A 20,515-nucleotide genomic window follows, 5' to 3' on the forward strand; every position below is an offset into this window, starting at 1 on the left:
TGCTTTGGGATGGAATGTTCTGAATATATCTGTGATGTCCATCTGGTCCAGTGTGTCATTTAAGGCTTTTATTTCCTTTGTGATCTTTTGCATGGATGATCTGTCCATTTCAGTGAGGGGAGTGTTAAAGTCCCACTATTATTGTATTATGGTCGATGTGTTTCTTTGATTTTGTTATTAATTGGTTTATATAGTTGGCTGCTCCCAGGTTAAGGGCATAGATATTTAAAATTGTTAGGTCTTCTTGTTGGACAGACCCTTTGAGTGTGATATAGTGTCCTTCCTCATCTCTTATTATAGCCTTTGGCTTAAAATCTAATTGATCTAAGGATTGCCACCCCAGCCTTCTTTTGATGTCCATTAACATTGTAAATTGTTTTCCATCCCCTCACTTTAAAGCTGGAGGTGTCTTTGGGTCTAAAATGAGTTTCTTGTAGACAGCATATTGATGGGTTTTGTTTTTTTATCCATTCTGATACCCTGTGTCTTTTGATTGGGGCATTTAGCCCAATTATATTCAGGGTAACTATTGAAAGATATTAATTTAGTGCCATTGTATCGCCTGTAAGGTGATTCTTACTGTATATTGTCTCTGTTCCTTTCTAGTCTACTACTTTTAGGCTCTCTCTTTGCTTAGAGGGTCCCTTTCAATATTTCCTGTAGGGTTGGTTTGGTGTTTGAAAATTCTTTCAGTTTTTGTTTGTCCTGGAAGCTTTTTATCTTTCCTTTTATTTTCAATGATAGCCTAGCTGGATATATTCTTGGCTGCATATTTTTCTCATGTAGTGCTCTGAATATATCATGCCAGTTCTTTCTGGCCTGCCAGGTCTCTGTAGATAAGTCTGTTGCCAGTCTAATATTTCTACCATTGTATGTTACAGACTTCTTGTCCTGAGCTGCTTTCAGAATTTTCTCTTTGTCACTAAGACTTGTAAATTTTACTATTAGATGATGAGGTGTGGACCTATTTTTATTGGTTTTGAGGGGATTATCTGTGCCTCCTGGATTTTGATGCTTATTCCCTTTGCCATATTAGGGAAATTCTCTACAATAATTCGCTCCAATATACCTTCCTCCTCCTCTTCTTCTTCTTCTTCTTGAATTCCAATTATTCTAATATTGTTTCATCTTATGGTATCACTTATCTCTTGAATTCTCCCCTTGTAGCTCAGTAGTTGTCTCTCTTTTGCTCAGCTTCTTTATTGCCCATCATTTGGTCTTCTATATCACTAATTCTTTCTTCTGCCTCATTTATCCTAGCAGTAAGAGCCTCCATTCTTGATTGCACCTCATTAATACATTTTTGGATTTCAGCTTGGTTAGATTTTAGTTCTTTTATTTCTCCAGAAAGGAATTCTATTTCTCCAGACAGGGTTTCTCTAATATTTTCCATGCCTTTTTTGAGTCCAGCTAACACGTTGAGAATTGTCATTCTGAACTCTAGATCTGACATATTACCAATGTGTGTATTGATTAGATCCCTAGCTGTTGGTACTGCCTCTTGTTCTTTTTTTTTTTTGTGGTGAGTTTTTACACCTTGTTACTTTATCCAAATAAGAATATATGAATGAGAGAATAAAATACTAAAAGGGTGGCAAAGACCCCAGAAAAATGTACACTAACCAAATCAGAAGAGACCCCAAACTGGGGGGAGAAGAAAGGGTAAAAAGAAATATTATATATAAAAATGAAACTTCTTTTATATAATATATTTTTTCTTTTATTATATATAAATATATAATTTTTATAAATATATATTTATATATCATATTTATATGATATACAATATTTATAATATATTATATATAATTATATATAATTTTATTATATATTTCTTTTATGATATATATATATATATATATATATATTAGACTGGTGAATAGAACAGAGCCACCCACTTGATTTTGGGTGTATTTTGGTTTCTTAGAAGAAACTACCTCTCAAATTTTAAAGAAAGAAAAACTTACATATATACAAAAATAAGGGTAAACATGAAGAAGGGATGGAATAGAACTGTAAAGATGAAAATTTAAAACAAATTCTAAAAACGGAATTGATAAGATAAATTGGTTGGAAAAAGAAGGGAAAAAAAAAAGAGGAGAGGATGTGCTCAGGCTGGAGACTAGAACAAAGCCCTATGCTAGATTTAAGGTATATTTTGATCTATTAGAAGAAATTGTATCCCAAAATGTTTTAGAAAAAAAAACAAAACCTATATGTATTAAAAAAAAATAAGGTTAAATACAATGAAGGGTAAAATATGACTATAATAATGAAGGTTTAAAAAGGTTTTTTTTTTAAAGAAAGGTATTGTTAAGATAAACTAGTTAAAAATCGTTAAAAGACAAAAGAGGAAAAGTTAAAATAAGAAAAAAAACTAAAAAAAATTAACTTTGCAAGACTAAAGGATCATGAGGAAAAAGCCATGAATTCCATGCATTGCTTTCCCCCAGCTCTGGAGTTCTGCTGTTCTCCTTGACTGGGGAGCTTGGTCTTGGCTGCATGGTCTTGCTGATCTTCTGGGGGAGGGGCCTGTTGTAGTAATTCTCAAAGTCTTTACCTGAGGTGGAATTGTGCTGCCCTTGCCAGGGGCCAGCCTAAGAAATCTGCTTGGGTTCAATCTTGGGAGCTTTTGTTCCCTGAACACTTTCCATAGAGCTCTGGAGGATGGGAATGAAAATGTCAGCCTCCCAATCTCTAGCCCAGAGGACACGAGAGCTCAGGGCCCCACTCCTCAGTGTGCTCTCAGAAAAACAGTCAGTCCCTCCCATCTCCCTGGTCTCCGGCCGCACTATGGGCTCACCTGGCCTGTGACTAAGCATTTGTGTCTCTGGCACACAGCCCGGTTTGGAGTCTCCAAACCCAGGAAATTCCTGCCACACTGCTCCTCTGGAGGAGGAAGGTGGGTCTCCCCAGATCTGCCACTTGTGGGGTCCCTGCTCAAAAAGCAGTGGCCTGACTGTGCCTTGGATCATGGCTTAAGGTAACCCTGAGCTGCGAGCTCACTCCTCGGCTCTGTCTCTGTAGTTGGCTTCTCTGCTCTGATATCTGAGAGTTCTGCCATACTCAGTCACCCTCAGTGACTCTGCAGGTCCTGAGACCACACTGTCCCTGTGAGGACTCCACCCCCACTTAGCCCCTGGAGCGATGTCCCTCAGTGGAGCTGAATTCTAAAAGTTCTGATTTTGTGTTCCATTGCTCTCTCACTTGCCAGGAGCCGCCCTCACCCCCTGTGGTCTATCTTCCTGTCACTTTGGATTCACTTCTCCACATGTCCTACCTTACAGAAAGTGGTTGATTTTCTGTTCCTAGAATTGCTGCTCTTTTTTTCTTTGATCTCCTGTTGAGTTTGTAGGTGTTTGGAATGGTTTGATAACTATCTAGCTGAACTCCTGCTACCTGATATCATTTCAGTCCGCTATTTCTCTGCCATCTTGTCTCTCTCTCCAACTTTCAACACTTTTGTATCCTCACGTTTTAGATCTGCCCCTTGTAAAAAGCATATGGCTTGATTTTTAAAAATCCAGTTTCACAATCTATCTTTTGAGTATTAATACACTTACATTAAATATAATTCCTAATAGATAAGGGGCTTATATGTGTAACTCATTATTAGCTACCATTTTATTTTGTGCTTTGAATTTATTTCTTGTTTCTTTTTCTCTACATTTGGAACTTTTGGGTTGATTAGGTCATTTTTATCACTTCAGTTTCCCCCATTTGTTTTACATAAAAATTACAATACAAATATTTAACTTATGGAAACCCAAATTAAATCAATATATTTATCTACAAGGACCTACAACAATTTTTTAAAAGATTTTTATTTATTTATTTGACAGAGAGATCACAAGTAGGCAGAGAGGCAGGAGGAGAGAGAGGGAAGCAGGCTCCCCGCTGAGCAGAGAGCCCGATGCAGTACTCGATTCCAAAACCCTGAGATCATGACCTGAGCCGAAGGCAAAGGCTTAACCCACTGAGCCACCCAGGCACTGGACCTAAAACGATTTTAAGTCCATTTACTTCTTGTGCCAAATAAGATTTCATTATTTTAATAGATTTTAAGTCTAAGTTGTTTTTCATTCCACTAAACATTATTTTTGTTTGAAACACACAATACTTGTTCATACTTACTCATACCATTTGGCCCTTCCTCTGGCCTTTATTTCCTTTTGCCTAGCTGACTCTTCCTTTCAAATCACTTCCCTTCAGTCCAAATTATATCTTTTGCAATTTCTTTTTTGGAATTTTACAGTGGTGGTAAACTCTCTCTGTTTTTTGTTTAAAAATGTTTACTGGATATAGGATTTTAGATCAGTAGTGATTTTCTTTCAAAATATTAAAGATATTTCACTATGTATTGGTTTTCATCACTTGCTGTCAATCTAATTGGAGATCCTTTGAATATGTCCTTTCCACCCCACCCCCCTTCCTGGCTTCTTTTAAAATCTTAAGTTTTAAGTTTTTCTGCAGTGACACTGTGTTTCTCAGTGGAGATTTACTCTGAGTGTTTTGAGTACTTCTTGAAAATCCTCAGCCATTACCATGCCACATCTCTTTTTTTCTCCTCTTTAATTGGAACTGATACTAGATGTGTGATAGACTTTATTACTCTAAGCTCCATGTTACATAAACTCTCGTTTATACTTAATACTTATTTGTATCTCTGTATTCAGAATAATTTCTTATCTATCTTCAAATGCACTAATTCTTTTTTTCTTTTCCTATCTATCTTCAAATGCACTAATTCTTTTTTCAAATGCACTAATTCTTAATATGTTATTAAATCTCCATTTGAGTGTTTTGTTTTTTATTTCTACAGGTTCTGTTTTGTTCTCTTGCATATATATTAGCTTGTATTTTATAGTTTTCTATTCTCTGAAGATATTTTAACTTGTTTTTCATTTTTTAAAACATAGTAAGCATAGTAATTGTATTATCTGTCCCTGAAGAATTTGAATAGCTAAATTCATTTTATGTTTTTTGTTTCTGCAGTTTGTAGTTTCTGCTGGGTTTTGTTCTTCGTGATTTCCCCGTGACACTCCATTACTTTTGACTGTGAACTGCTTTTTGTTTTCCCTTGGAAAATTATTTTTAAGGATTCCTATGGGAATCCTTTGTCTCTGCTTGGTACACTGGAGCACTATCAGTTCAGAAACAGCTTAAATTCATGGCATAAGGGTTTTGGAACCACTCTGGTGATGTAACTATGGTATGCATTCATCTGGTTAAAACTTCTCAGGGATGGTTTTTATTTCCCATCCCTGCTCTGCTCAGAGCTAAGACAACCTTTCCTGCAAAAGTGGACTAGGTTAACTTTTGGCTCATCCTTGGACCAAGGGAATATCCCTTGAGTATCTTGGCTTTATTCAAGAGTATCTTGGCTTTATCTAGATCTTCACCGTGAGAAAACCCTGGGCTTTGATTTCTATTATCCACATTCTGCAAGGCCATTAAAGTGAAAGTTTGCCTAGGTAAGCAAATGTTCTTAGGGCAAAGCAACTGAAGTGCTCTGCTAACATTTCTGGGGTCCCTCTCTATTTAGATTTTGGCCTGGAAATGCCTTACTGTCTCATAGGAGGTCTATGTTACTTTTAAGAACTGGTTTTTTGTGCTATCCATTATTTTAAGTTGTTCTTCCCTCTAGCTGGGAGGGTTGGCCTGAATAATGTAGCCTGCCATATAACTGGAAAGATAAGTCTCATTTTATAATTTAAAAAACTATATTCAACCTGTGTTTCTATTCTCTTCCTCATTCTTAATGTGTGTGTGTGCGTGTGTGTGCATTTTAATTAGAATTTTCCAGAGCATTTCTGTAGTACTTTTCCTCCATTTATGCCTCCAATAGTTTTTATTTCTTTAATTACTGATTTCACCTTTATTTGCTTTCTTATGATTTTTTAAAAAAATTCTTTTGAAAAAAATCTAACAACCAAAAAAAATTCTTTCTAATTTATTGAGTTGAATACTCCATTTACCTTTAAGTTTTATTATTTAGGTAATGAAAATATTTAAATAATAAATGTGTTTCTGACTTCAACTTTGGGAGCATCCCATTAGTTCTATTATTTCACATGTGCCTTCTCTGAAATTTTGATTTCCTTTTTACCCTAAGACTTATTTGGAGTCATTTCCCTCCTCCGTTTTCAAACGATTCCTTTTTCCCCTGTTTTTTTATTTATTATTGATTTTGATTGTATTTTATTATTTTTAGGGAGTGTGGCCTATTTAGTTTCAGATTTTAAAAAAATTTACTGAGTTTTTGTGGCCTACTCTATTTACCAGTTTTAACACATATTTCACAGGCATTTGTCAAGAAAAGAATCATATGTAGGGTGCAATATTCAGGATATTCATAAACATAGATATCAATCTTTAAAACTAGTCATATGAGGGATTTTTTCCCCTACTTGATTTGTCAGGCCATTAATTCAAATGGCATAGGGACAAAATAAGAAGCTTTCTCAGGGCTAATGTGTTTAAGCCTATTATCTTTTAAATTTGAAGACATTTTTCTTTACGTTAGAATGCTTAGTATTTTCACTAATGATACTTGAAAGAGTAAAGCACATGGTTACTGTATGTAAAAAGATTATTTTCTCTCCCTCTCAAATTTTTACTTCCTGTACCAATTTCAACACTGATACATCAACTCTGTGGTCTTTCTGTGCTTTGTCTCTCCACTAAGCAAAATCATGACTGCCTTTCTTCCTTATGCCTTGGACTGTCACTGTGTCAATTTCTTCCTAATTAACCACATATAGAGAAAAAAATAGGCAAGAATATAATCTGTAAATAGTATTTTGACTTCAGAAAGTCTCTCTTCTTACTTTTTTTAAAAAAAGATTTTATTGGGGCGCCTGGGTGGCTCAGTGGGTTAAGCTGCTGCCTTCGGCTCAGGTCATGATCTCAGGGTCCTGGGATCGAGTCCCGCATTGGGCTCTCTGCTCAGCGGGGAGCCTGCTTCCCTCTCTCTCTCTCTCTCTCTGCCAGCCTCTCTACCTACCTGTGATCTCTCTCTGTCAAATGAATAAATAAAATCTTAAAAAAAAAAAGATTTTATTTATTTATTTGACAAGGAGAGAGAGAGAGCACAAATAGGAGGAGCAGCAGGCAGAGGGAGAAGGAGAAGCAGACTCCCTGCTGAGCAGGGGGAGCCTTATGAAGACTCGAACCCAGGACCCCAGGATCATGACCTGAGCCCAAGGCAGTTGCTTAACCAACTGAGCCACCCAGGTATCCCTTTTTTTACTTTTTAAAAAAATCATTAATAAGATTTATTATTTTTTTTGTAAAATGGCTCCTTATAGAAAGTTTGAAAACAGCACCTGCAATATAAAGCAGCAGAAAAGAAAGGTGTATATAATCCCATCACTCCAAGGCAGCCATTGTTAACCTTCTACTTTTTGCAGAACTGTTTTTACATAATTGAGATCAATGTTGTAATCTGAATTCTCCACAAGGATATATATTTTCCATGATTAAAAACTATCCATCAAACTTGTTTAAATACCCTGACGACATTTCATGATTTACTTAATACTCCTTTAATATTATAATTTTCAATATCTCTATATTAATAATGTTTTGATGGGTTTCTTTTCTTCTTTTGTTTTTCTTAAGTGATGCAGTTGGACTTGGATCTTTCAGCTGCATCGGAAGCACCTGAAGGGCCCCACGCCCAGAGTTTGATTCAGTCTGGGATGGGGCCAAAGAATTTGCATTTATAACAACTTGAAGGGATGAGGATTGGCCAGGGCTCACATTTTGAGTCACTGGAATAGCTTTAATGAGCAGGATGCATCCAGACTTGCTTTGGTAAATTTCTGAAAAACAGTGCTTCTTCCTTCCATAGTAAGTTATATCTTTGATATTGCAAGGGAAGAAATAGTAATACATATCTTGGTTGGAAAAAGAAATAGTTGTCTATTAAAAGGTTCTCTAAAATCCTTACTCTCTGGCTTTTGCTTTTGCTACCGCATTTGCACTTACTGTGGAATCTTACTGGAACACTTACCATTTGACCCTGGAGCTACATCACTATACAGCTGGTCTCTTTTTTCCCTTCTCTTTCTTCTCTCTCTCTCTCTCTTTTTTTTTTTTTTTTTTGGTAAGTCACCTGCTCTCATTTAGTTCATTTCCTTTCGTGTTTTCCTTCCTGTGGGAAGTCTCTGACATCTGTCCCACATACTTCTTTATGAGTACAAAGGCTCATCTTTTATCTTTTTATTTTTAACTTTTATGAGTCAGTTACTCTTACCCTTTTTATAGCTATGATCTTTTCATTCCTTATGTTTTGAAAAGATATTCTAGACTGTAATTCTTTGTGGCCAATCTTTTTTAATCTTTTTTTTTTAACACCTTTAATTATTTTCTGTTGACATTTATATTTAGGTCTGAGCCTAATGTCAAATAGTAGCAGCATGAGGCTTCTCACTTCATTGGCACCATCATGTGGTGAAACTGAGTATCACACTGGAAAACCTGCTACGTAGAAGAAGACAAGGTGCCATTACAGTACATTTTAGAGAGAGCCAGCCCTGAAATTACAGTCATAATAAGTTGGGGGATCTGAAACAGTAGTTCTGCTACTTTATTTAAAGCACAGCAAAATGAAAACTAGTAAACACCGATCATGGATTACGTGAACACTGTAGTCATTTTTAAGAGCTCAAAGCTTGGCTTTCCTACTCAATATGATATGGCCTTGGGCACTTTGGTTACTCTCCTTGAGTCTCAACTTCCTCATACGTATGGGGATACCAGTAGTATCTATCTCATAGGAACGTTGAGAGGAAAAATTACTATTATGATAATAGCACAATGGCCATCAAATAACTCAATAATATCAGTTATGATTTACTGTTAACAAACCATCATATTTGGTTTTTTCTTTATGTTCAAATCTAGAATGGAATGAGTATCAGAGAAGACGTCTCCTGAGATTTTAGAAAATTATGCCAAAATGGTATAACATTATACCAAAATGGTATAATTATCTTTAGAATGATCAGAAGTAACATGAAATTAAAAACTGCAAAAGGTGGATATTGAAAGAATATTTAAATAATAATGCCTTTTTAGAAAAAGGAGGAAACTTCTGGCAAGAAAATTCTTCTAAACTATTCTTACAAAGTGAAATTTGAAAATTATCTGGTTAAATTAACCACAATTGATAGTCAAAATAAATAATAGTGGGGGGGAGATAACCTAAAATTCTTTTCAAGGGTGGAAAAAACCTTTTAAAATTAAACATGACTGGGGCACCTGGGTGGCTCAGTGCGTTCAGCTCAGGTCATGATCCCAGCATCCATATCGGGCTCTCTCCTCGGCGGGAAGCCTGCTTCTCCCTCTCCCACTTTCCCTGCTTATATTCCCTCTCTCTCTGTGTCTCTCTCTGTCAAATAAATAAATAAAATCTTAAAAAAAAATTAAACATGACTTATAGTCCCAAATCTTTGTCAAGGTCTATTAAAGAGAACTGTATGCTTTTATAAATCCTGGAAAGAGATTCATTTGGATGACTCCAGATGCTTGAAATTTTTTCCTCTTGGAAAATGAATTTTAATTATTTCCAGAAAAATAGAATGAAGGATATTTAAGATCAGTGAGAATAAAGCATGTAAGGTATCCGCCCCCCCCCCCCCCGAAAACCATGTGCATCCTTAGATAGAAAGAATAGTCTTGCCAGGAGCAGAGTCTTACATTCAATTTCCAAAGTGTGGTTTCCCCAGAGAGCTAGCTTCGTTCAATGAATTTTTGTTATGCCATTATGCAAATATAGTCTATGTTCATTATCTTTCCACTTATTAAATTCATCAAAATCTGTCCAGGAACACCTTTTCTGTTTTGTCAACTACACCCACAGTCTTGTTCCCAGATTTTTCATCAGTATTTTCAGGCTGTGAGGGAAAGAAAGCATGGAATGGGAATGATCTCATGAATCTTAAATATGCTGTAACTCTGTTCCAGTGCAAGATTTAAGTATATAACAGCCGTCTACAGTTGCTCGCAACCTATTCCAATCTCAGGGCAGTGCTGGCTTAGCGCAGTTGGTCAGAATGTGGTACTAATGTGTCCACACTCAATTGCTATGTGATTCAACTGGCTGTGGAGAGAAGAAACATGTCTTCAGTGTCAACCAAACTTCTGTGGCCAGCAATTTAGAAAATCTATGTCTTTGATTACTGAGATTTGAGGATTTTCCAGAAACTTATTATTAACATCTATTTTAATTTTATTGTGGTCTGGAAACATATTTTGCATGGTTTCAATCCTTACAAATCAATTATTGGGTTTTATAACCCAGAATATAGTCATATAGTCTTTCTTGGTATATGTTCTGGTGCACAGGTGTGGGGGGGGGGCAGTGGCGGAGGCGGGGAGAAAAAGAAAGAGAGATCCCCACACTATCCATTTATTTGGGTCTTTCATTTCAGCAATGTTTCAGAGTAGTACAGTTCTTTCCTGTCTTTCATTACATTTATTCCTAGGTATTTAAATGCCATTTTAAATGTTATATTTAAAATTCATATTCTAATTGCTGCTTGCTAATATATAGAAATACTGATTTCTGCATACCGAGGTTATCCTGAGCGCACTAATTTCAGTTATTCATTCTAGTAGAATTCAAAGATTTTTCTACATGGACAGTTATTAATCTAAAGAGAAGTACTTAATAGTTTTTAAAAATAAATTTCTGGGCCCCTGGGTGGCTCAGTGGTTTAAGTGACTGCCTTTGGGTCAGGTCATGATTCCAGGGTCCCGAGATGGAGTCCTGCATAGGGCTCCCTGATCCAGTAAGGTGTCTGCTTCTCCCTCTGTCTCTTTCTGCCACTCTGCTTACTTGTGCGCACTTTCTCTGTCAAATAATTAAAAACCTTAAAAAAATAAAAAGTAAAAATAAAGAAAAATAATTTTCTATGAAGACCCTTGTGAATAGTTTTATTCTTCCTTTCCAATCTTTGCACCTTGTATAATTTTATTTTTGCCTATTGCGGTATCTAAAACCATTGACACAAAGTTGAATAGAAGTGAGGAGAGCAGACATTTCCAACTTTTTCCTAACCCTAGGGTTGAATATTTCACACCAAGCATGATAGTAGCTATTGGTCTTTCATAGATGCTCTTTATAAAATGAAGCCAGTCCTCTTTTATTTCTAGTTTTATGGATGTTTTCCAAATGAATTGGCATAAATTGTGTCAAATGCTTTTTCTAAGTTTCTTGAAATGATCATAACATTTTTTCTCTGTTAATATGGTATGCTACATTGTTTAATTTATTAAATGTTGAGCAAAAATTGCATTCTAGGAAAAAACTCAGTTGGCTATTGTCTTTTATCCTTTATTGTTAGGGTCAACCTGCTAGTATTTTATGTATTTTCTTTTAATGTTTTTGTCAGATATATTTCTATCATGGTTATGCTATTATTACAAAATTGGGATAATATTCTCACTTCCTCTGTTTTCTTCAAGAGTTTAGGTAAGATTGACAGCATGTATTTTCTAAATGTTGATAAAATTCACCAGCAATAGCATCTGGGCCTGGAATTTTCTTTGCAAAGTGTTCTTTAGTTATGAATTCAAATTCTGTAATAGATGTAGAACTACTAAGATTTTCTACTTCTTCAGTCAGTTTTGTTTTTCAAAGAATTTATTCATTTCTTCTAAGCTATCAAATTTTATTAACCTAAATTTGTAGTATTTTCCCTCTGTGGTTTTAATTGGAATTTTTCAGCCTCAGTGCTATTGATATTTGGGGCTAGAAAATTGCAGTGGGAACTGTCCTGTGCAAAGCAGCATCCCTGGTTTCCACACACCAGACGCTGGTAGCAGCCTCTCCAGGTGTGATAACCAAGAATGTCTCTAGATATTGTTAAATGTTCCTTGGGGGGTAAAACACCTCCAGTTGAGAACTAGGTTTTTTTTTTTTTTTGTTTTTTTTATTTATTTATTTGACAGACAGCGATCACAAGTAGGCAGAGAGGCAGGCAGAGAGAGAGGAGGAAGCAGGCTCCCCGCTGAGCAGAGAGCCCGATGTGGGGCTCCATCCCAGGACCCTGAGCCGAAGGCAGAGGCTTAACCCACTGAGCCACCCAGGCGCCCCAAGAACTAGTGTTTTAATGTCTGTGGGATCTTTAGTGATCTTTTATTCCAGATACTGATAATTTGTCTCTATTTTTAAATTAGCTCTGTTAAGAGTTTCGTCATAGGGTGTACAAAAGCAGACTCTGGCCCAAACTTGACCCATGGATCATTTTGCTGACCTAGACTTAGATCATTAAATAGCTATTCTTTTTTAAAGAGGTTATAAAAGAGCTATACATATTTCCTCTAAGAACACTTTATCTGTCTCCCATCAATTTTGAATGCTGTGTTGTGTTGATGAATATTAGCCAAATAATGGCTATGGAGAGTTATTGTTGATCTATGGAGAGAACATATGAGCATTATTGTTATTCCAAGAAAACTGCTTACAAATGGACTTTGGGTACTGTGAGAGACAATGAATATTAATATAACTACATAATAAAATTTAGTCACATAAATTAAATACATTCTCCCAAGTAGTTGATACATTGATATAAATTCTTATAATCTGGGAACAACAGTCTTTTTACTCTTCTAGCTAGGAAAAGCCACAGTCTGCAATACCCAGAATGTTTATCAGGACAGGAAAATTATAGTAATTTTACTGCACCTTATCGAATATTGATTTGCTGCCACCTGCTGGGAGGCAGAAATGAGTTTTCAGTGTCCTTAAAGGGCAAGAGTGATGGCCTTAGAAGTTGTAAAACTTTGCCTATCCCATAAAATGAAGCATAACATAGGTACCCTTGGGCCTGAAAGAAATCAATAATTTTATTTTTTTTTTCAGAAATCAATAGTTTTAGAATAAATTAACTGCAGATAAAGAAAATATGACCTGTATATAAGATTGGGAGTAAATCCTTGTTCATCTAAGAGAAATTGGATGGGATATTTGCATTTATCATGAAATGATGTACAATAAAGTTCCTTAAAAATGGGGTGAACTCCTCAAGTACTGATTTTGTATTTGTGTAAAGGTAATTAACCTCTTGACTGGGGCTAATGAAGAAACTTAAGAGCTGAGGAACTGCTAAAGATTAGTAAAAAAAATAAAATAAAATACTAAATCTAACAACGATGCTTGTGATGGGCACAATAATAACCACACAAAGATGTCCATGCTGTGACTCCCAGTGCCCAGAGTGGAGCCATGAGCCCAGAGACCAGAACCAAGAACCACAGGATTATTCCCTGGCCTTGAAACTTAATGGAGACTGCCTGATTATATTTTGACATTGTTTGGGACTGGTGACTTTTTTCCCTTCTTTGTTCTCCCTTATTGAATGGGAACAGCTGCAATTGCTCCTCCGTGCCTCCTCTTCCCTTGCATTTTGGGAGCAGACATTTTGTTTTCTTGCTTCCCAAGTCTATAAATGGAAAGGGATTTTGCCCCAGGGTGGATTATAGTCAGAGCCATGCACCTATAAATACTTTACATGAGGTCTGGTAATCTTGAAATTTAGATGAAATGCTGTAATATGTTGACAGTTGGAGGGATTGAGGGAGGGGGTGAGTAGATTTTGTATGTGAACAGACAGGACTCTTTGGGGGTCAGAGGATGGACTGTGGTAAGAAGAATGCTCCTCCCATAGATGTTCGCACCCTAATTGCCAGATCTGTGAATGTTATAAGGATAAAGGGATTCTGCAGATGTGATTAAGGTTAAGAACTGTGGTATGGACAGATTAACCTGGATTATCCGGGTGTGTCCAATTTAATCACAGGAATCCTTAACAGTGGAGAATCTTTAACCAATGTTAATGGCTTTGAAGATAGAAAGGGGCCACAGGCTGAGGAAGTAAGTGGCCTCTAAAAGCAGGAAAACGCAAAGCAACAAAGCCTTCCCTAGAGAGGATTCTGTCCAGAAAGGAATGCAGTCAGCCGATATCTTGATTTTACCCCAGTGAGACCCATGTTGCGCTTCAGACTCACAGAATTATAAGATAATAAATCTGTCTTCTTTTAAATCACTAAGTTTGTGAAACAGAAAATGAATACAAAAACAGCTAGCAGTCACTATGTTCTACACATGCTAGCACTACAGCAAGGGCTTCCCAGAAAGTCTATTCAAAAAGGAGCTAAAACATCTGAAAGCATATTAATAATTTGGCTTCATCTACCTCTCTGGCCCCATCGCCTACAACTCTCCCTCTTACTTATCATCATTCATTTTGGTCTCCTTGCTCTTCTTGAAACATGCCAAGCATGCTGTCCCCTTCTGAGTCTGCACTTTACCACTCCTTCACTTCCTTCAGATCTCTGCTCAAATGTCACCTTCTCTGTTAGGTCGTCTTTGTTCACCCTACATAATGTAGTATTTGCCCACCCTTACTGGGGCCCCCTAATCTCTAAACCCTAGTTTGTTATTCTACATACCACTTATCATTTGATAGGTATTTCCTTTTACTCTGTGTTCTTTCTTGTTCCCCAAATGTAAACTGTGTGTGGGCAGGAACTTTATCTGTACATTTACTGATGGCAGTTTTATCTCTAGAACCTGAAAGACCCGCGGATCCCCTTACCCAAGAATCCAACACTGCCACTGGATGCAATCAGCAAGAGGTTCTTTATTGTTACGCAGGCGCCTGCGGGGGGTCAGCGCACGCCTGCGGGTGGTCAGCAGCTCCTGCTAGCTGAGCACACCCGGCTGGGGTGGTGCCGGGTTTTTATAGACAGGTACAAACAAGTTTTGGGTGGGGCGCAACTGATTGGTTGACAGAACTTTTGAAAAAGGCATACGTGGAGTTTGCTGATTGGCTTTGGGGACCCGCGCGCGAAGAGAGAGGTGCGAAGAGAGAGGCGCGGGAAGGGGGAACAAGCTGATTGGTTCTGAGGGCCCGCGCGTGGGAGGAGAGAGGCAGGGAGGGGGAACAAGAAGGGGGAAGGTAGGAATGCCATCATGGCGTCTTCTATTATTTCTATAAGCCAAGCAGTTACAGAAGGGCAAAAGAGCAATTAATAAGCAATTAATAACCTAATTTACGCCTAAAAGCCAGCGGTTCACAGAAAAGCAAACAAGCGGTTAGTTATCCTTTCTATCTTCTAGGGGAGGGGTCTTTCAAACCTAGTACAGTGCCTGGGCACACAGTAGTAAAGAAATATTTGTAGGAATAAATGAGCAATTTTAAAAACTATTAACAGATTATAAGAATTCATTAATATTGTTAAAATTCTAATGAAACATACACAGTATAGAGCAGGGATGACTGATGTACCCGAACCTTACTCTAGTGAACAGGCCTCAGTGTAGATTCAATATCATGCCTTAAAGAGTGAGGTCATTTCTCAATCTCCTATAGTTCTTAGACATAGCACGCCATTCCTCAAGGTCAGAGTATAAGAAAACTAGTATTTCTTATATAACTGAATAAATAAATTTCTTATATTCATTTCTAATATATAAATGAATTCTGTATTTTCTAATAATTAAATGTTATCAGTATATTTTATTTTTTTAAAGTAATTGCTAGTTAGGAAAAAAAAAAAGGAAAAACTAGTATCTGCTAGCTATACTTTATTCCCCAACTTTCAATTTTTAAAAATTTCAAGTCTATAGAAGGGTGAAAAGAGCATTCATATACGCTTCACCTAGAACCATAATTAACACAGGGCTGTTTTCTCTTTACATACATATATATATATATTTTTTAAGCAGGGACTATTTGAGTGAAGTTCCCAAACAGATATCATGATCTTTCCTCTAAAGACTTGAACATGCACCTCCTAAGAATAAAAGCATTCTTGTAATAAACACAATTTATCATACCTGAGAAATTAAAGCCAACAATATATTTAATTTTGCTTCCATGTTCAAAATTCTCCAATTGTCCACAAAAGTCTTCTGAAACTTAAAAAAAATCCAGAATCCTACCCAGTTCAGTTGCCCTAACTTGAGATCGTCCTTTCTTTTTATTTCTTCTGTGCTTTGATCTTATACCGAAAAGTCCAAATAGATCACATTGTGAATTTATCTGGGTATTCCTCACAGATTCAGGCTGTGTTTTCAGCAAGAATGCTACACAGATGTACCTCCAAAAACCTCGCAGCAGGTGTGTGTTTCCCCAGTACTGATGCCGGAAATTTTTTCCACAAAGCATCCATTAACATTTGCAAAGGACTAATGTTCCATAGAACAGTTTAGGAAACACCTGGATTTAAAAAGAAAAAAAAAAAAAAGGTGAAATGAACTAAAGTGTTTAACAGTTTGTAGACTAAAAACCAGGTAAAGATTGAAAGTCATTTTTAAATTAATAAACTTCCTCAACCTCCTTAGGTAATGCAGTTTTCATAAAATTTAACACCAAAAAATAAAAAACAAAACACAAACCATTGTATAGATCATGAATCCCCAACTTAAAGAAATGAAGTAACATGACCAAGTTTTTATCTTTACTGTATTTATTGTATTCAGGAGCTGAGATCTGAAACCAGATCCGCTTCCCTGTTCTCCACTAGGCCCTCTACTTCACTTTGACTGATGTTTCGTTTTCCCTAGTTGACTATACTTGGGCCAATTACAATTGAGGTAAAAGTGGTGATCCTTTAGTCTGAACAGTAATACAGTAATGAAAACCAAGAGTTCTTTTTAAAAATTTTTTTTTATTGGTCTACGTCTAACAAGAATGAACCCATACCAAGGGTTGGGGAAGGCCTAACCCCTCACCAATGCATGCAAGTCTGACTATTACATGCAGGAGTGCGTATTGCGGCCTTGGCTCCAAATACTAATTATAGTACCATTTCTATTTGCCATAATTTGATCCTTGCTATTTATTGCCTATTGGTGCTGTCTTTATTACATTACAGCATACATTTGGGAGACTTCAGTTTTCCCTAAAAACCCTAGAAGTCATGTAAAACTCAGGTTTTATTACTTATTACACAAACCCAACAGGTTTTCAAAAAAATTAGTTACCATTCCAGTCCGGCAGTGAGATAGCAAATATTAAGCATGTTCGTTTTCATCTCCATTTCAACCGGGAAACCTTCCTCGGCAACTTTCCGAGGGCAATCGCGGGTCCTTACTTTTGGTACAAGTTAAAACGTTCATACGAATGGTTAACTTTCAAGAGGAAAAAACTGTGCCACGGCTTAAACACTCGAGCTCTGTTTCGGTGGAGCGTTTATTCCAACAGGCTGGAAACTGCTCTGCAGAGTTGGGAGTCTCCGTGATGTTACCGGTTTGTCAAGCATCCCACGTCCCGCCCTCTACCCCACACTGGGAGCTCCTGGCATTGGAAGAACGGGGTCTGCGCCGGCGGATCCCGACGCCGCGGGGCCCCGGGGCTGCAGTCCGGCTCCGTCCCACTTGCTTCGCAGAGCGCCAAGGCTGAGAGGGTAGGAAGGCCGCCCTCGAGATCTGGAGGCGGGCGACCCAATGCGGACCCAGAGAAAAGCAACCCGAAAGCCCTAAACCACCTGCCCCGCCTCACTCCAGACAGCTTCCCAGCGCCCCGCCAACTTCCACTCTCGACGCAGGCCCGCACCCTTCACGCACACGCGGCCCCCACACACGCCGGAATTCCGCGGCCACGTCCGCCCGGACCCTAGCCCCGCCCCACGCCTCCGACCGGCCCCCGGGCGCCCCAGGGCTTCTCGCGTCCGGCAGTGGGCCCTGCGCCTGCGCGCCGCGGCCAGCGCGGGGCGGGGCGGGGCGAACCCTGTCCGGCGGAAGGGGCGGGGCGGGGCCGCACTTCCGTGGCCTCGGGCGGGTGAGTGTGGGGCGGGGGTTGCGCGCGGCGTCTGGAGTCGGCGCTGGGCTCCCACCTCGGGCCGCCCTTGGGGCCCACCCGGGTGTCGGGGGCGCCCCCTGGAGGTTTTGGGGTGGGGGAAGGAAAGGAGAATATTACTGAATTGAGTGATGCTGGGAATGCGGGTTCTGTGCTGACAGGCAGGCTGGGCAGAATGGGTTCAGAGGGAAGTTTCGTTGTTTTTTTTCCCTTCAAAAAGCAAAGGCTCTGTAAGCCGTGTTAGAAGTTTTGCATCATTTTAGGCAGGGCTAAGAGCTTACCGTGTGCCACAGTAAGGAGGTTTTGGTAAGGTTGCTGGTCCCTTGCCGCTGCCAAACCTGGAATGGTTAACCAGAGAATGGATCCGGAAAGGCAGGATTGTCCGTCCAGTGTAGCTACTCCCCAAGACTGAAATTAAAACAGCTCTTCTGTGGAATAAAATCCAGGGTATAAAATTAGGGTTCAAACTGAAAGTCACAAGGCGCATCTAGGCTTTGTCAACTACTCTAGAGGGCTAAGTCCTTTCGGCAGATGAGCTGCATTCAAATAATTTATATTTCTCATTAGCAAATGAAAGACCACTGAAGCCAAAATAGCATAAATTTTCTTATTTTACGACCTTTCTTAAGAGCTGTGCCCCGGTAAATAATACTCCGGAAAACAGATTATTATAGCTTTTCTAAGTCGGTAGAAGTTTCCCAAAGGCCTGTGCAGATTCTTAATCCTTTGGGGGTCATCTGCAGTGTTCAAAATACTCTTTTATTGGTAAACATTTAATATCGCTTTGTGTTCAAAGTAATTAGAATTTTAAAAAGGGAACAACTCTTATTTTAAGAGCTGTATTCTATTAGAGGCAAAACAGACATGAAACATTATATAATAAGAAATGTAGATCTCAACTTGAGATGTTTGGGATGTCTAAAGAAAGTCTGTATTTGGCATGGAAAGGGCTAGTGAGTGCTTGAAACATTTGCCCCGTTGACTGCCTGTTGCCATGTGGGCATGCGGGTCCCTCAGATGTAGGGATCTCTAAGTCTCTAAGCTCTAATAGGGCTCCCTAAGACCAGTTTGGATTTGAACTTCAGTGGTAAAAATGGGAATGAATGAAAATGTTTAACGGTGACGAACTTGAGAAAAATAGAGATTTCCCACGCAGATTTAGAAACCTAGAAGTAAAAATTGGGAAGTCTGCGTCTTAACTGAAAAAGTGATAAAAGTTAACATGGATAGAGAACCTTAGAATATTCCCTGCATGAGTTCAGTATGTATTTGGTGTTACTCTAATATAGCTATGACTTATTTAAAGGTTGCTTGTTTAAAAAGCCACCTGGGTGGCTCAGTGGGTTAAGCCTCTGCCTTCTGCTCAGGTCATGATCCCAGGGTCCTGGGACCCCCCCCCCCCCCCCCCCATTCAACTCTCTGCTCAGCAGGGAGCTTGCTTTCTCCTCTCTCTCTACCTGCCTCTCTGCCTAATTGTGATCTCTGTCAAATATATAAATTTTTAAAAATCTTTAAAAAAAAAAAGATTCTCTTTAAAAAGTCATTCTGCTCTACCAAAATTTCCTGAGATTATTGGAAAAGTACAATGTAAAACCCTCTATGGGTTTGGTGGGAGATGGTAAACAAATTAATGGCATCTGACAGTTTATCTTCAAATCAAAAAAGCATTGAGAAATGGAAACACATGGTGTAACACTGCATTGCCTGTATGAACTGTGTGCCGTGCTGTAGACACTGACCTAATGTATTGATTTTGGAAATCCTATATGCTTTCTCTTACCAGAGTAGTTATTGAAATTGAGAATATTCATTGGATCAATTTCAAGACAAATATCCCAAGTCAGACTGGCTGCTGCTGAGCAAATTTTTAATGAAGGGAAATATCCATATATTGAAATAAGACTTTAAAGAGAAAATCCTTAAAATAAATATATATTTACTGTAAAAATATGGAAAAATGTATGTTTTCAAACATCAATTGAGTAATCAGCATAATGGAGTTATTGATCCATACATAATTATAGTATATGTTAATTTATTCTGTGAGCAATGAACTATGCTGTGGGTACAAAGATAACTCACAGTCTAGGCAAGACTAACAAATCAAAACAATGTGACCAGCATTGTAATAGAGGGATGTGACCTGTACGTGACAAGAGAGGTAGTGACAACAGAAATGGCATGGAAAGGGGGAGTAGAGAATTGTTTCTAGAGGAGACACTTGAGTTGATTCTTGAAGGCTGAAGAGGAATTTGTGAGATGATTAAAGAAGGGCATTTTAAACAGAAGGAACATCGTGTACAATGGCCAGGGTGTGTGGTTTTTCTGGGACTTGTGTGCAAATCAGAACAGTAACAGCAGGGTGGCAAAAGTGAAGGGGGGAATGAATTAAGTTGGAGAGCTGGATAAGAGCACTCCTAAAGAGTGTGTAATATTTTCGTAATAACTGTCTTAGCTGGATTGTAGACTTGACAATATTAGGACCTATGTTGGACTTATATACCAAAGTATAGCGCAGTACCTAGCATACAGTACGTTCTCAGTAAATAGTTGCTGAGTACATGAATGGCTTAATTAAATAAAAATTATTTAATTGATTAATTTATATATGTATTTTATAGATTAAAGCAGAGGGAAATTTTTATGTATTTTAAGCAGATGAGTAAAATAGATTTGCATTTTATGATAAGTGGTAC

General features: G+C 38.1%; 1 protein-coding gene and 1 long non-coding RNA gene across 3 annotated transcripts in view; one reads left to right on the forward strand and one right to left on the reverse strand.

Annotated features, from left to right (window-relative positions):
• Positions 1-20,515, forward strand: part of MMAA (metabolism of cobalamin associated A) — a 63,600-nt gene that overhangs the window by 22,110 nt on the left and 20,975 nt on the right. The window contains exon 1 of one of the 2 annotated variants that reach the window (XM_059393701.1): positions 17,772-17,801. The exons of the other annotated variant lie outside the window; for it this stretch is intronic. The gene's annotated coding sequence lies outside the window, so the exon portion shown is untranslated. Of the gene's footprint in view, positions 1-17,771; positions 17,802-20,515 lie in introns of those variants that run through there. 2 annotated transcript variants of the gene reach the window in all.
• Positions 14,638-17,703, reverse strand: LOC132013625 (uncharacterized). The gene is made up of 2 exons (XR_009403050.1): positions 17,006-17,703; positions 14,638-16,238 (listed from the first exon to the last, which is right to left on the reverse strand). It is a non-coding gene; the product is annotated as an uncharacterized LOC132013625 (long non-coding RNA).

The sequence above is a fragment of the Mustela nigripes genome, chromosome 1 (genome assembly GCF_022355385.1).
Source record: "Mustela nigripes isolate SB6536 chromosome 1, MUSNIG.SB6536, whole genome shotgun sequence".
Classification (NCBI taxonomy): Eukaryota; Metazoa; Chordata; class Mammalia; order Carnivora; family Mustelidae; genus Mustela; species Mustela nigripes.